General features: G+C 40.8%; 1 protein-coding gene across 4 annotated transcripts in view; it reads right to left on the reverse strand.

Moving 5' to 3' along the window:
* Uck (Uridine-cytidine kinase) overlaps positions 1 to 17110 on the reverse strand; it is a 184675-nt gene that overhangs the window by 54595 nt on the left and 112970 nt on the right. The window lies entirely within an intron of this gene.

The raw sequence follows: 17110 nt of genomic DNA on the forward strand, positions 1-17110 counted from the left end.
CATATTCATTGCCACAGCATACACTCTGGTCAATGAAAATGATGAGGCTTCCCGCCTCAAAGCAATATACCGAACCAGAATCTGAATCCCATCACGAAGCATCCCAGACAGGAATTTCAAGACTCTTCGCTCTATCGACAACTGAGAGCCCCAGAACTCATCTGCTCCCGCGGACACTCTGGACCTGCCTGCTGCCATCATATACATCTCCCTACGGCCACAAGCGCGTGGCACACTTCTGCTTTCAAGACCGTCAAATTATCGCATTTTCTCAAGAGGCCCTAGACTCATCCTAGCCGAACATCGCCTCATTCTCTCTATCGAGATCGATATCAACCGTAAACTAGACGCCCTCCTGACCTCACTTGAATGCGACTGGACCCCAGCCCCCGAGCAGCCAAGAAAACCGCTCCTCAACTTTCTCAGTGCGCCTTTTTTCAATTATTTTATACATAAATTATTCCTTTAAATACGCATGAGGCAGCCACTAGAGCGCCTCCTTAGTTTAACATGTAACATAACTTTTTTCTTCTGAGGCAGCTACCATTAAGCGCCCAACTAGTTTAGGATATACCGTACTTTTTCCTTATGTGGCACCTACCACCAAGCGCCCTTCTAATTTAAGATAGAATGTAATTTTCTTCTGAGGCAGCTACCAAGCGCCCAACTAGTTTAAGATATACCGTACTTTTCTCTTATGAGGCAGTCACCTTTCTTAGCGCCTCTTACTCATGCCGGCCGCTCTTCAGCGCCCATGAGTTAGCTAGAATTATGCTATAAGAAGCCCCCCCCCCCATTGTTAGCACCCCTTTCAAATGTTCACGTGGCAGCTTCCATAGTTAGCGCCCGTTTTTTCACCCACCATCTTGCCTGGTTGTTCGGCCTTTTGAAATTGCTTCGCAATTTTGTTAGGTGCGTAAGGTGTGGCGGCGCGGCACTCGCACTCAGCAGTGCGCGTGGCGTGCTGACGCGCCCGCTCGACGCAATTCCGACTTCGGCCGCTAGTTGCAGTTCGATCGCTCGGTTCCCTATCGCAAAGCTGCAAACCAGCCTGGTGGGGTGTCGGCGATCGACTATAAATAGTGGCCGGAGCATAGGCCGGGCACCAGTATTTGATCAAGATTTGTAGAAGACCAACCAGTCCCAGTCATCGGCCCGTCCCGTAAGCACCAGGGCTGAGGCCCGAACCTCCGCGGCTCAGACCCGCACTACAATCACGCCCCGGACGCGTACACCAAACTCGGCTCAGACCCGAACCCCCCCCCCCCTCCCCATCTCATAGCCCACTCTCCAACCTTAGACCTGTTCATATATATGTGTATGTGAAGCAATAGTTGAAATAGTATAAATAAATATGTGTCATGTAGCCCTCATAGTTCATCCTTTATCAACAACCAAAAACCACCCTCCTTACATTGGCAAATCGCGATCATAAGCAAAGGCCGCACATCAGCTTGCAGCAGTAAAATTGAGATAATTGGACGAACTTTTAGTGCGTCTTTAACTTAAGGTGATTCGATGGATGCCATATTTTGTGTCAGAGCGGCATGCGATATATCGTATCAATTGGTTCAATTTTTTCAGGTACTCGTCATTTTTCTCCAATTTTGAGATCGCAATTCAGTTGTCAGGAGACTTAAGCACTCACTTACCAATTTTAACAAGGAAAATCAACGTAATAAAGGCGTGGTTTTTTGAGAGAAAATATCGCATTCGAGTGCAGTTTCGATATCAGTATCGAATGCGATGTTTTCTCTCTAAAAAAACCACGCCTTTATTACGTTGAAAATATTTGTTAAAATTGGGAAGTGAGTGCTTTAGTCTCCTGGCAACAGAATTGCGATCTCAAAATTGGAGAAAAATGACGAGTAGCTGAAAAAATGGAACCAATTGATGCGATACATCGCATGCCCTTTTGACACAAAATAAGGCGTCCATCGAATCACCTTAAACTCGCGCTGGAACTCAATTTTCACGGTAAAAGATAAAAATTTCAACCGCAAAACATTTTCGGATCGGGTACAAGAGCTCTTTAAGGAGGGATGAAGGGTACCAATTGTTTCAACCCCGACACAAAGCGAGTTGCGGGAGTCCCTTCGCTGCACAATAGAGTGTCTCCTGCGAGCAGTCCGGAACTGATGTGTTGCCTTTTAAGCATTTTTTTCGCAGTTTTCGTTAAAAGGGCTTCAGTGATCAATGGCTTCAATAAAAAAAACGACACCTCTTGTAAAATGTTCACCTGTACCTACCATACACTGGAAAAAAAAAGAATCTTTATTTGACGCCAAGAAGTATTTCTTCTTAAATCAAGAATTTTGCTGGTTAATATAAGCTACATTTTTGCTTAACCCAAGCATTTTTTTTTTCTTGAATCAAGAAAAAGTCAGCTTAAAGCAAGATAAAGAAAATTCTTGGCGGCAAATTTAAGAATTATCAAGTTTGATCCAAGCTACTTTTTTTTTCAGTGTAGTTACATTTTTTAAGCAGAAAGCATTGGAAGACGAATATTTCCGAAGGAACTCGAAAAACGTGGAGTGCATTTCAAACTTTACCGATGGAATCACCAAGATTACCATTTTCCTGAGGCTGAAGTTTCCGACGGGCCGATCTTCCCCTCGCCGCAACATCCAGTAAAAAAGCAAAGAGCAATATTGAGCAATTCAAAAGGAATTGTTTGACACCGGTTTGAAGTCGATCGGACGATGTCGGGGGGCTGGCATTTTTGGGGGGTCCATATGGTGAATTTCAAAATGGATTTTGAGGGGGAAGGGAGGGTGAGCAATTCTAAATTTTTGGTGAGCAATTCTGAGCAATTCAAGAGCAATTGTTTGACACCGGTTGAAGTCGATCGGACGATGTCGGGGGGCTGGCATATTTTGGGGCACCAGGTGGCACCCTCATTTTGGGGGGGGAAGGGTGGGTGAACAATTCCTATTTTATGGCGAGCAATTCTGAGCAATTCAAGAGCAATTGTTTGACACCGGTTTGAAGTCGATCGGACGAGGTCGGGGGGCTGGCATATTTTGGGGCACCAGGTGGCACCCTCATTTTGGGGGGGAAGGGTGGGTGAGCAATTCCTAATTTTTGGTGAGCAATTCTGAGCAATTCAAGAGCAATTGTTTGACACCGGTTTGAAGTCGATCGGACGATGTCGGGGGGCTGGCATATTTTGGGGCACCAGGTGGCACCCTCATTTTGGGGGGGATGGGTGGGTGAACAATTCCTATTTTATGGCGAGCAATTCTGAGCAATTCAAGAGCAATTGTTTGACACCGGTTTGAAGTCGATCGGACGAGGTCGGGGGGCTGGCATATTTTGGGGCACCAGGTGGCACCCTCATTTTGAAGGGGAGGGTGGGTGAGCAATTCCTAATTTTTGGTGAGCAATTCTGAGCAATTCACGAGCAATTGTTTGACAATGGTTTGAAGTCGATCGGACAAGGTCGGGGGGCCGGCATTTTTGGGGGGTCCATATGGTGAATTTCAAAATGGATTTTGAGGGGGAAGGGAGGGTGAGCAATTCTGAGCAATTCAAGAGCAATTGTTTGACACCGGTTGGAAGTCGATCGGACGATGTCGGGGGGCTGGCATATTTTGGGGCACCAGGTGGCACCCTCATTTTTTTTTGGGGGGGGGAAGGGTGGGTGAGCTATTCTGAGCAATTCAAGAGCAATTGTTTGACAATGGTTTGAAGTCGATCGGAGGAGGTCGGGGGGCTGGCATTTTTGGGGGTCCATATGGTGAATTTCAACATGGATTTTGAGGGGGAAGGGAGGGTGAGCAATTCTAAGATTTTGGTGAGCAATTCTGAGCAATTCAAGAGCAATTGTTTGACAATGGTTTGAAGTCGATCGGAGGAGGTCGGGGGGCTGGCATTTTTGGGGGTCCATAGGGAATTTCGAATTGAAATTTGGGGGAAAGGGAAGGTGAGCAATTGCTAAAAAGTTGTGTTTCCACCTGAGCAAAAGGTGAGCAAGTTCCTGACGATGCAATTTTTAATTTTTGGGGAGGTGGGGGGGCTAAGTTCACGGACATCTTTTTCCCCGTGCTTTTAGATACGAGAACTCCGTCTTTATGTCTTTGGTCACAACAGTTGGATCGATAGTAAGGATTCCGTATAAATAGTATGCATTCTCTTCTCAGTATCTCAAGGAAGAAATCATAATCGATAAAATAATTCTCATCACCATCATCATTGCTGTTGTTGGAGTGAATTTCACGGTGGTGGAAAACTCATCCGAGGCGAATATCACAATGTGCCCGGTCTATCCGGAAATCAAATGCGCACCCTCTACCTTGACGGACCTTCTTCTATTTGTCTTGAATTTACTGGCGCTCATTTGTTCCGCTCCGTACCTGTACTCCAAGTGCCTATCATCCGACTGCAAGTTCCGTTTCACCAGGATGTCCCGTAAGAATAAAATCGGAAAGTCGATGACATAAGTGTCGATTTAAAGTTCGGAGAAGAAGAAGGGATCGATGTTTGAGGTTGACAACCCTAGCGTTTTTAGAACGCGTACGTTTCTTAAACGCGTACGTTTTCTGAACGCGGACGTTTTCTAAACACATATGTTTCTGGAACGCGAACGTTTTCTGAATGCGGACGTTTTCTAAACGCGGAAGTTCTTGTAACGCGGACGTTTCCCAAACGCGAACGTTTTTTAAACTCTAACAGTAAATATGCACCAAAAAAAAAATAAAAATTTTTGATTCATCAAGCTGAACATTGCAATATCAAATGGTGATATCCCGATTCCGTCCCAAAAGCACACCATCCGATTCCGTCCCAAGAATGTATAGCCCGATTCCGTCCCTAGAAAAAAGGTACCAAAATATTTACCGCCCGATTCCGTCCCGCTTTTTAAATGACTTGGCATCAATGTATTCGTCTTATTTTGTTATGATCGCCGCGGGCGTAAAAAAGTGCGGCCCCTAACAAAAATACAAATGCATAAGAAAACTTTCACTCCCGTTTTAACAGTTCGTTTTATCGCCCTCATCCGAACATTTTTTTATTTGTAGAAGCATTAAAGAAAGAGCCATGCACAAAGTGGCCCATTTTTGGGCCCTCGAAATTGGGGTCGAAGTGAGGTTTTTATTCATCCTTAGGGTGACCCTTTACACATACTAAAATTTCAGATTGAGTATATGCACCGTTTTCGAGTTATGGGGGGGCAAAGTCCCCGATTTTCACCCATTTTTGCAGGTGTTTTAATGTCGAACTCCGGCTGTTACGAGGTACCAGATTTAGATGTTGAAGCGCGGTTTGCGGTGATTTGTTCACCTATTCCTGTAGTATTTTTCCACATCTTTCACAAAGCCCCAAATGGTTTTTCGGGGGGCGGGGAGGGGGGCTTTATTCATACTATCATGACCGTTAGCGCATCTTACTGACTTTACTTTGTTCTCTTCTCTCCACGCCGCAGTCACGATGGTATTTTCTGTTGGGGATTTTCCTTCTTCTTCACATTTTACCAATTTTCATGTCCTCCCCCTCTTTTCCCTTTTTACCCCCTCCCCCTCAATCCAAACACTTCCTCTCAAGCGCTTCTTCCTGTAAGGCAGATATGACGGGGTCATATGTGGGGGATTATTTTTCTTTCTTTACGATTGATAAACTTTGACCCAACTTACTTCTCCCGTACATACAGGGCCCTCTTTACCCCTGTATTATCCCTGCCCCCTGCCCGCTCCACTTTACTTGAAGTATTTTGCTCCCTCCGCAGCAGAAATGACGATGTTTCTGAAGAAAAGAATGTTTTACTTATGTTTAGGTACTGAAATTCTGAATACATGGGAGCCACCCTCCTCCTCTTCTCTATTAATTATTCCCCCTCTTCTTCCTCTTCCCCTTACCCTCTTGTTTGTCCCTCTTTTGCCTCGTTCTCTTTACTTTTCACTTTTCTTTTTTTTTACTACTTTTTTGTGGGAGTCATATGGTCACGCGACGAGAAAGTGGAAGAGAATGTACCTAGGAAAGAATAAATCAAACATAGAAGTGGAAAGAGAAACGAGAAAAATATGAATAAGAAACAATTCTTCACAGGAAACATCGTCATTTATCTGCTGCGGAGGGAGCAAAATACTTCAAGTAAAGTGGAGCGGGCAGGGGGCAGGGATAATACAGGGGTAAGGAGGGCCCTGTATGTAAGGGAGAAGTAAGTTGGGTCAAAGTTTATCAATCGTAAAGAAAGAAAAATAATCCCCCACATATGACCCCGTCATATCTGCCTTACAGGAAGAAGCGCTTGAGAGGAAGTGTTTGGATTGAGGGGGAGGGGGTAAAAAGGGAAAAGAGGGGGAGGACATGAAAATTGGTAAAATGTGAAGAAGAAGGAAAATCCCCAACAGAAAATACCATCGTGACTGCGGCGTGGAGAGAAGAGAACAAAGTAAAGTCAGTAAGATGCGCTAACGGTCATGATAGTATGAATAAAGCCCCCCTCCCCGCCCCCCGAAAAACCATTTGGGGCTTTGTGAAAGATGTGGAAAAATACTACAGGAATAGGTGAACAAATCACCGCAAACCGCGCTTCAACATCTAAATCTGGTACCTCGTAACAGCCGGAGTTCGACATTAAAACACCTGCAAAAATGGGTGAAAATCGGGGACTTTGCCCCCCCATAACTCGAAAACGGTGCATATACTCAATCTGAAATTTTAGTATGTGTAAAGGGTCACCCTAAGGATGAAAAAAAACCTCACTTCGACCCCAATTTCGAAGGCCCAAAAATGGGCCGTTTTTGGCCCTTTTTGTGCATGGCTCTTTTCAAGAGACTCACAAATTAACATAAATTCTGCAGCACATTCCGATGCAAGTGTTTCGCGAACAACAATAAATAAAGTCAGATTTCTGGATAATAGGATAAAGGAGTTTGACTCGGGAGCGATCTCCAGACTAAAATTTGTTAAGTGCGTTTCATATCGGAATACTCCAAATATGTTTATATAAGCTGAAACTAGTTTTAATTAAGTTGACGTCTCCACGACTCCATGGAGCAAAAAATTGACGCAAAATTAGAAGAATACTAAATATTAATGTAGAAAGCCTCTTCTCAGCTGGTGAGTTTTTATTTTATTTCATACCATACTTTATAGAGTTATTGAGGCACGGGACGGAATCGGGCATTTCCCGAGCCACGTTGCCATTCATCCAAATTTAAATATTTGGGACGGAATCGGTAAGGGACGGAATCGGGCGACGAAAAATTGGGTGCTCTTTTTTTAGGGACGGAATCGGGACATGGAGTCGGACAGCGGGACGGAATCGGGCAATTGCGTATCAAATCTCCAATCGCGTCAATCCGACCGTTCCGATCACGTACGATCTGAAAGACGCGCACGATTGGATCATCAAAGGAAAATTCTACCGCGAAGAACTCCAACCCACCACCTATAAGGATACGTTCCTTGTGGAGAAAATTCTGCGTCGCAAGAAAAACCAGGCCTTTGTCAAATGGTTGGGTCTGGACGCGAGTCACAATAGTTGGATCGATAGTAAGAATTTCGTATAAATAGATTGCAACGCGGACGTTTTTTTAAACTGTAACAGTAAATTTCCACCAAAGAATTTTTTTTTTTTTTTTTTGATTCATTAAACTGAACATTGCAATATCCAATCCCAGTTGCTTCATTCCAAAACACAAGGTTCCGATACGCGTCTCCAAGCGCACAATACTAAAAATGGAAATTCCCGAATCAGACCCTACTCTTCAGTCTCCGATACCAGGCCCATACTGTAAGATATGGTCCATCGTGCAAGCCGCCAAAATTTTACAAGTCGGAAATCTCGAAAACAAAAAGTCGTATCAAAATTCGGTCCGTACAATTTTCCGATCTTCGATAGTGTAAAAGAATCGCATCGGTCCGGGGCGGATCGGAGGATGGTAATTTTCCGAAAATTATTTAATTTCCCGAATCAGACCCTACTCTCCAGTCTCCGATACCAGACCCATACTGAAGGAGACGGTCTTTCGAAGCCGAAAATTTTTCCAAGTCCGAAAATCCGAATTTTTTGCACCATCTGGCAACACGGTAAAATTCGATGTTGCAAAATTTCACCCATAAATAAATCATTTATTTATGTGCACCGTCCCGCAACGCTGTTGCATAACCGCCATCTTGAAGGGGTAACATACACCATTGCATAACCCGCAGATTGAAGAGGCTATATTACACCGTTGCATAACCCGCATATTGAAGGGGCTAAATGCAATACTTCTTTTTTACAGCGTTGCCATATTGTTCAATAATCACCATGCAACACTGTAATTTAATTTGTATTTGTCTGCACAATTTGGCTAAAAACTTTTGTGCTCAAATTACTGTTTTCATACTACTACCATGACTATTCCAAACATTGAAAAAAACGTATTTGGACGCCATTCCCCAGTTTGGCGAAGCACCGAAGGTTTTTAAAGACTTTTTAATCGTTTGTAATGGCATTGTCTCTAATTTGTATGATACCTCCTCTGACACCTTTACCCAAAACTGGTTGATTTCAAGTCATATCAAAGTAAAAATAATGGGGGACCCAAAAATCATAGGAGACCCAAAAATTCAGCTAGCAAATCACGATCTTCCCTCCTCTGGGAAACTATTAAAGGAGCACTTCTAGATACTTAAAGAGATAAGCGAGATCTGGGAACATTAACGAGGGAAATGTATCAAATTTTTCAAATAAATGAAGCAGCCTCTGATTTTTTTTTTAACGATTGGAACAGCATCTGCATTCTGCTCATTTGGATACTCATGAGAGAGCCAGAGATGCCCCTCTTTTAAAAGGGACCTGGTCTAATTTGGCTACCATACAGGCCCTCGACAGTATGAAAAACCTTTTGAAGCAGTGCGCAAAAGCTAGAAAACCCTCACCCTTTTCTCTTTACAACATTCTCATGAACGAATATCAAGAAGAAGCATCATGCAAAAATTGCACGACAGTGTCTGTTCTTGCTTCTAATAATCATAAAACCATCATGCAAAAATCCAATAAGCAAAAATCAAATTATTCCAAACCCTTAAAGCCAAATGCAAACTTAAATCCAGTTTTTCGTTCTCAGTTTAATGAGAGCAGTAGTTATTTGACCGTATCTCAACAGAAACGAGCGCACCAAAATTATCGTGATTTGGCAACTAAACGTCGTTCTAATAGAAATAATATCCCCACTAATACTCCAATTCCAATGTCTGGGATCACTATAAATTCCCATTTATCCCACAGTGCCACTCAAAAATTTAATTTAGAAATTACTGAAAATTGTGAGCCCCCAATGGAAAATAAGGTGAGTCATGAAAATGAGGACTTTCAGCATTTTTCTGATTGTGTAGCTGAGTATGCCGAGGGATGCACAGACGGAGAAACTCATACTGTTGAAAATCAGGTTTTTCGTCCACCAAGCCTCCCCAATCCTGAATCCCTTTTAGAATTGACCTCACCGCGACTCCCGTATGCAAGTTTCCCGACCTTAAAAAAATTGACTCAGGATCGACCAACTCCTTAATTAACCCTGCAATCGCCACGCAGTTGTTCACAGCAAAAAGAAATAAGGAACCCGTCATTATTACTTCTGTCAAAGGAAAAACTGCTTTAACCCATAGTTCTTGAGTGACCCCTGTTGCATCATCGTTACCATAGAACTGCAGTTTTGGGCATCTTTTCAATATGTATTACAGTGGAGGCTTAGGTGGTTTTGGGGCTGTCCTTATTTCGTACATTTCCTACTAGAGTGCCTGTATAGCGAGAGTATAGACAGATGTGAAACTCCGAAAATCCATCGGGCCTTCACCGACGCCTCCGCGAATAAAGCTAGGGCCCAGAAATGCAGCCAACCTATGAATTTCAATTATCCAGAGCGATTTATTAATACAACTGTTACGAACCATCGTTTATCAAGCACGTATTTGACTTAGTTTTTGCATAAATTTACTCATTTTTGTGGAAGAACGCTCATTTATGTACTTTCTTAGCCATCTTCGTTAGAATTTGAATCTACAGACTGGCAGTGAAATTTAGTGCGTTAGAAGTTGGTTAGAAGGGTGGCTGCACTTTTGGGCCCTAAGCCCTCCATGAAGCGATCTGTCCATACTCTCGCTATACAGGTACTCTATTTCCTACCTTATCATCCATCTTGCGTCAAAATCTCTTCAGTCTGTTATGTTTGGTATTTGTCATTTCAGTTTCTGTCATTAAACTACGCAGGTTCTGTCAGTCAACAGCATTATTTCTTATGGTATTATCGCACTATGGCTCATCTTCTTAGCATGAGATTGGAAATTCGAGGTAACCTCATATTTTGGAATAAAACATGGAGAAACAACCCCCACATCCCCTGGATCAACCCTCCCTGTCCGCTTTTAACACTGGAAACTTCACAATTACTTCCATGTCCTCATTGCTTCTGATGCTCTCAAACTCTTAAAAACTGACATACGGCACAGTGACCTAACCTTAAGATCGCCCAATGCCTCCATCAAATTCTTCAACTACAAAACTGGACCATGGATAAATATATACTACGCATATACGTAGTATATATTTATCCATGACTGGACCCATCTTATCATACCATAATGTGTTGGTTACATGCTCAAATATCCATCAATTTCCGATCAAATGGTGACTGGTGCACACCATCTACCATCAAATTTCTGGGGCCTGCAAAAATTTGATCGTAGATGATGGAGCTGCGGGGCTCATCCTTCATCTGATTTCCACACAACCGTGCTTATTTCAATCAACAGGCTGTTTTAATTAATTTTACTCATCAATCTAGATAACTCTCGACCGCCATCTTGGTCATCATTTTGATCGGAATTTGACGGAAATTTGATCGTGTAACCAGGCCATATTGCAAAATCACATTCAGAAACAAAAATTCAATTAAAATGAGAACCAAACCGTCCTGATTGGATAGAACGATTTGGCAATGGTGCTCCTGAAGAGCGGTTGTCCTAATGATGTCCATTTCTTTCAGAATAATGCCGATTTATTTAACATTAGTGCCGATAAGGAGGCACATGTCTGGAAAAGAATGAAAAAAGAGAATAAATCAAAACTTTGATTACCTTGACCCTGAACCCTCATTTAATTTTTCCATGTTGCGAAAAGGTCGTCTGAGCTGAACTGGGAAGAAAAATCTTCTCTTGAAAATCTAGCAAGCACAGAGGTTGTTCCATCTGCCATTGAAACGGGGTCCAGAATGGAATCTCCTCATCTCACTGAAGGGCATGGTCTGAGACACCCAAAAATGCTTGAATTTTTTTTCAAATTCCCCTAATTACGGAACTACGTAAACTACGGAAATCTGATTTTTGAACTCATGGAACATTTTTGACACGCCAAGAATTGGTCAAAAATTGACCAAACTGTTAAACATTACATACTAAGAGAAAGCTCATTTAATGACCTTTCATTTAAAAAAATTCAAATCGATATCTTGAACTGTTCAAAATTTATAGGCACAAAACTGTTTTTCGTATGAACCCCCGTCTCTCCCCGCTCAGGGGGAATTTGAAAAAAAATTCAACCATTTTTGGGTGTCTCAGTCCATGCCCTTCAATACCTACGAAGATAAGGAAATTCCATTCTGGGCCCAGTTTCAATGGCAGATGGAACATCCTCTTTTCCGATACATTTCTCTTTGCATGTCAAAAATTGAGTATTGTCCACGAGGTAAACACACCATTCGTATTGAAGATAAGAGCCCAGTTTACACTAAGTCATATCATATCGCCACCTCCGCTATTGCTAAATTTAACTAGGCAATTTAATTTTTTACGAGGAAACGTTTGTACGGAATCTTTTGAAAATTTCAAGGAATTCGCTTCGCACTAGGGAGAAAATTCCCTGAAAATTGCGTGAAAATCTGCACAACCGTTTTCATGTGAAAAATTAAACTGCCCAGTTAAATTTGGCAATAGCTGATGTGGCTTGGTTCCTTTCCGTTTAACGCGGTCCAATTGGACCTAGCCTCTCTTCATGGTCTTCTCCCGTTTAGGTAGTTCCGAAAAAAACTGATGAGAAACAAATCGTCGCCCTCACGACGAAGGGGTGTATCATCAAAATTGGTCATTTTGAGTTATGAATGGATTCTCCTGCACCTAAAGCTCCTTTTTCCATCGAGCCTTCTTTGAGAGCTCAACTCTCAATATTAACTGAGTTAATAAGGAAAAACAAAAAGGCGTATCATAAGAAAGACCTTTTCTGAATTCGGCAAACGGGCGCATCATAAAGCAAACGCGAGGGTTTCGATGATACGCCGCTTCGCGGTGTCCACTACCTGACTTCTCTTCAATGAAACGTCCTCGAAAATCGGACCCTTTCCGTTTGCGAAACACAATATGCCCGTCACTAATTCATCGGGTGTGTTTCTCAGTTATTGTTCCTGCCCACATAGCACAGAATCTTATGTCAATACTGATACATATTGTTGGATGTTGACATGATATCATCAACACTAATGCAGTATGATATTAAGATTGTCGGTTAAAAGGTATACCGCGTCAGCATGAATATAACACTGATACCTTCAATATATCAAACAACAGTATTGAGTCAATGCTGACGAGGTAAAAAAAAAATAACACGAAAAGAAATTAACACGAAAAAATGAAAAAAAATATAGGAATTTAAGAAAAAGAAGCCTAAGAAAACACGGTGTTAATCAAAGTTATGATGAAAGTCGAGCCGCGCACTGATGCTATGCATGCTTTAACAGCCTTAACAGGCGTGATTTTAACCCGGAACACCATCAGCTCCTTGTGGCTCAATGACAGAATACTGGGCTAGGAATTCCGCGGTTCGGGTTCAAATCCACCTGAGGGCGTCCGGGTATTTTACGCTACTAAACGTCGCAGGACATCAAGTAAGTGGTTTATAATATTCAATACTTGTATACTTGTGTAATTCATGTTTCAAATGTAATACATGTGTAGTACTATGAAAATGACGGTCATCGTCTGAACTTTCATATCTACTTGACAGAGTGCGCTGAGTGTACAGACGTGTCATTGTTAAGGTAGTAACGCATACATATTGTCGGTGTCCTGCAGTGTTCTGATGACCTTGTCATAACCCTGATTTCCATATGAAATCAACCTTTTCGGCCAATACTGTAACAATATTTTGACAGCTCCAAATCAGTAACTAATAAATACTGGCATAGTCTTGATATAATATTAAATCAGGATACATCAGCATTTTATAAATACTCCCGCCCGGCAAAATTACGTTGTGGCAACGTTGCCAAAACGTTGCAATTTCACCATTTACGTATTCGGGCAACGTTGTGGTAACGTTGCCACAACGTGTAATTTTGTCAGCTTGCATGAACGTAATTAGCAATGTGTCTGCAATGTGTTTTAGCAACATAATGGGAATGTTGCAAAAATACGTTTTAGCAACATAATGGGAATGTTGCAAAAATACGGTGAAAAAATTTCGGTAATTTATTTTAGGAGTACACTGCATTTTTACTCCTAGAATTCAATGTGGACCGCAAGAGAAGCGTTTCTTAGGCACCCGAAATTCACTCTAAGTCCGATAGTAGCCGCGCACCGCCCGGGTTCCCAAGCGGGCTCCCATCGAAGTACTAACTACGCCCGACGTTGCTGAACTTCAGTGATCGCCCGTGTGTCGCTGCCACTCAGCTACGGACGCTCGCGTGATAGAGTTTGGTTATTTAGCATTAATAAACATCCCTAGATCTGGTTCAATGATAGAAAGCAATGATATTCTTGCATTTCTGTGCATAATTCTACAACGAAGGATACTGAACATAATATTAGGAAGATCAAGTTTTTAAAAAAAAGGAGTATGAAAAAAAAATTAAAAAAGAATTGAATAAATATATTCATTTTATATAAATAAAATTATTATTATTTTAATTATTTATTTAATTATATTATAATTATTTTTTATTATTATAATTATTTGGTATTTCTATTTTGTATTAAATTATTTTCTAATTATTTATATTTATTTTTTTATTTTTTTTTATTTTTAAATTATTTTTTTATTTTTTTTAATTTTATCTTCATTTGTATATTTTTATTGTTAATTTTTTTATTTTTTGAATTATCTATCAATTAATTTTTGTTTATTTTTGAGTATACATATACATATTTTTGCGACATTGTATGAGGGCGCATTCCCTTATATTGATTGGAGAAAATCATCTGTTGAGAAACAACAGAAAGGAGAACACCTGAAACAGTGGAAAAGTGTCCCCTCCGATTTGCAGCACAGCATCTGCTTGACCTCATATCTGAGTTCTACGACCAAAATTACACAGGGATTGATACCTCACATGACACTATAAGCGCATTTTAAAAAACCGAAATCCCAGAGGCCTTATTATGGCCGCCATTTTGAAATTTAGGCATTTTGGGGGGTGTTCCGGGGTCGGACCGTGGTAAACTTTTGGTATGTTGTTCAGGAGGACCTACTGATGACGTTTACATAGGAAAAGTTTGTTCAGCAATTTGTTCCGGGTCAAATCGTGTTTCTCCCTGACTAATAATGTTTAACAACGTTGTCACAATTAACTAAGAAATATTTATTGAAACGTTTTTTAATAATGTTCCAGAAACATTTCTAAAAACGTTTTGAAAATATTGTCTAAAATATAATGTCAGGCAACATTGCTGAAACATTGCTTAAACGTTGCTGCTTTACCTTTACAAAGCAAAATCATCAAAAATGTTGCCTTGCAACGTTGCGGCAACGTACACATTGCTCCCTTGCCGGGCGGGCTGACACTACTGACGTGTCAGTACTATTGTAGTATTAGGTATATCAATATTCTGTGCTATGTGGGTGTATTTTGTTGATCCTGCTATGGATTTTAGATCAATCTGGCGGTATTTTTTTTATATTTTTCGGCGTGTTTTAAAGCAACAGCCTAAAGAGCCCTTTTTTGTTATTCATCAGGAAACCTAATTTGTCGGGTGTTTCGGTAAACACGATTCGTATTGTCAGTCGGGATTCATTGATTTCGATGGGTTTTCGCCTCTTAATTTTGGTTTGACAGGATTTTCTGGGAAAAGATCTAAATTGTCCGGGGGTGTAAAGACGGCAAAAGTCAAAAGATTCTCAACTAGGTCAAGATTTTTTCAGTTTCAATTTACATGCCAATAAACACTTCGTTAGCTCTAATTGTTCTCTTTTGACCACGTATCAAATGTAATCATGTTCGTTTTCATTTGTCTTTCACCTGTAATTATAATAAGTGTAAATTATAGTATCGATGGTTGATTCTTTGATTTTTCAGGCATACTCTTGCTTCATCATTTAATTGAACATTCATCGTTCATATTTAACTTTATTGTTCTAACTGTCCACACACAGCTTTTCCATCTGACCATCAAGAGTAAGCAAAATGAAGTATTTTAAATGGAATAAAAGAAAAAATCTTTCCGCCGTTTTGTTCAGATAATGAGATTTCAATATTCAACGTATCAAAGCTTTTGGTAAGATTATTAATTTTCAGCGATCGAGGATGGCAAAAATTCATTTGGAGTGGCAATGAAAACATTATTTTTAAACACCTCAAGTTGCGAGCTTTTATTGATCAAAAGTAAGTGCAGTTAACCAAATTTGACTTGTCGTGTCAGAAATGTAATTAAGCATCCTAATGCAGTCAATCTTAACAGATAACATTATTTCATCTTTGGCGAATGAAAAAAGTGATTTTACTTTATCTTTTAAAGTGAAATTTCATAGTGTGCCCTGAGATTGAAATATCGACACATCTATTTGAATTTAAACCTCTTTTTCTTCTTAAATGTTATTATCAAGGCATTGATTTAACGTAAACAGCCCTAAATTGAAGTATGTAAAACTATCAAGTAAGACATAAAATATATTCTCTTATGTTTATACTTCAGCATAGATGCCTTTAAAGTCTTATTAACAAGACACTGCTATTGAAAATTCTGATTTAATATACGCTCTCTTAATTTTCTCATTTTCATAACCTTTTAGAAATCTCAAAAAGGATTTTGTTACCTGAAACCATAGTAAATATTCAAAACTGCCCACCCAGAAAAAATTCGGAAGAAAAATCAAACTCAAAGAAAAGAAATTAAGTGAAAGAACAAACAAGTAAGGAATGAAATGAGAAAAGATATTGCGCAACAAGGTGATACGCCCGCCGAGAGGACGCGGCGGAGCAGCGGAGGTGCCCAATTCATTGTTTCGCCAACGGGCGTATCAGGACCCTTTTCTAATATTTCAATGATATCAGGGCTGGTAGGCATAATTTTAAAAATTCAATTTGATATTTAAAATCCTGATCTTTTTCCGGTGCTGAGAGCGAAAAGAAAAATCGGATACGTTAATTAGGGACCTAGCGGCGAAGGAATTACGTTCTTCAAAATCTTATTTTTGCTCTCCTGAAAAGTAGTCAAAATCTTGATACGCCCCTTCGTCGTGAGGGCGACGAAATGACGGATGGTAATTGACTATAGGAAAATTAACGGAAAGACTAACCCTGACAAATACCAGATACCTAACATATCCAAGCTGTTCGGCAAACTTGGGAAATGTACTTACTTTACGACCCTTGACCTTGCAAACGGCTTCCACCAAATAGAAGTTAACCCAGATAGCGTTCCGAAAAGAGTATTCAGCATGGAGAATTCCCATTTTGAGTACCGTTGGATGCTCTTTGAACTTATGGACGTCCCTGGAGCATCCTAACGTTTAATGGACTCTGTTATAGCAGGTTTACATTTTTCAATCCAAAAAGATATTCACGTGTTGCGAACATTTTCGTCAGGTTTGGAAATTAGGCTGGGGCTAAATCCCTTTCTAAGCTCTCCTTAGTGCCCCCCTTCGTGTGTACTACCTCATTAGGGTACCTGCATGTTCTGCCGCAACAACAGGAAAACCATCTGAAACGCTGCCCGGATTTCCAAAGGTTTAATTAATTATTCCCCAAAAAATTAACTGAGTTCATACTTTGCGAAATGTATACGAGTCTTTTGGAACTTCACTTTCCATCTCTGGGCATGGTTAAGATGAGGCTTTGTCTTGTCTTGTCAACACAGATTAGTTAATCGGGCCACAGGGGAGGAAGGACCTCAGTCAACGGGAACTCAAAGGTAAGTT

The sequence above is a fragment of the Bemisia tabaci genome, chromosome 2 (genome assembly GCF_918797505.1).
Source record: "Bemisia tabaci chromosome 2, PGI_BMITA_v3".
Lineage (NCBI taxonomy): Eukaryota > Metazoa > Arthropoda > Insecta > Hemiptera > Aleyrodidae > Bemisia > Bemisia tabaci.